The sequence below is a fragment of the Branchiostoma belcheri genome, unplaced genomic scaffold (genome assembly GCF_001625305.1).
Source record: "Branchiostoma belcheri isolate BF01 breed outbred unplaced genomic scaffold, Haploidv18h27 scaffold80, whole genome shotgun sequence".
Taxonomy (NCBI): domain Eukaryota; kingdom Metazoa; phylum Chordata; class Leptocardii; order Amphioxiformes; family Branchiostomatidae; genus Branchiostoma; species Branchiostoma belcheri.
The window spans coordinates 384,363-384,876 of record NW_017804465.1 but is presented as its reverse complement, the minus strand read 5'-3'; the positions used below and the strand labels follow the sequence as shown (position 1 = coordinate 384,876).

Here is a 514-nt window from a genome sequence, read left to right as displayed (position 1 = left end):
ACATGGTGCAGTAACTGTGGTTAAACACTGGCCCTGTCCTTGGTGCTGAACGCTATCACTACAAGTGTTAGTAGCTGATATGCATTGTTACAAACACATTTAAATTGAGAATTGGTAGCCAAAAATCTACTTCAGTGTGCTAAAGATCAAAACACCTTCCAGCCCACCTGTTGTAGTTTTTGTCCTCCAGCCTGTCCAAAGGCTTTTGAAACACTCTGGGAAAGGTCAAGATCACCATCTGTTGTGTTCACAAGGACATCAGCCTGGAGAAGAATGGTCAAGCAATGTTTTCTTGTAATGTCACTGGTTCATGAAGCCAACCTACCTCTTCTTACAAGAGCATAATGAAGAATAAGGGCCTGATCACCATATTTTTTGTACGTGTAGCATTCACTTGAATTGAACATAATTTTTTTGTATGAAATTTTTGACTTCACCTTCTCAGCAGTGATGTCCCTTTCTTCAGCTGAATAGTGATTCCCTCTGGAGTGGTTAAAGTGTTGCTGGGACTGGC

The 514-nt window shown here is 41.2% G+C and overlaps 1 protein-coding gene across 1 annotated transcript in view; it reads right to left on the bottom strand.

Moving 5' to 3' along the window:
* The window catches only part of LOC109486503 (poly [ADP-ribose] polymerase 14-like), a 29,611-nt gene that overhangs the window by 9,084 nt on the left and 20,013 nt on the right, over positions 1-514 (bottom strand).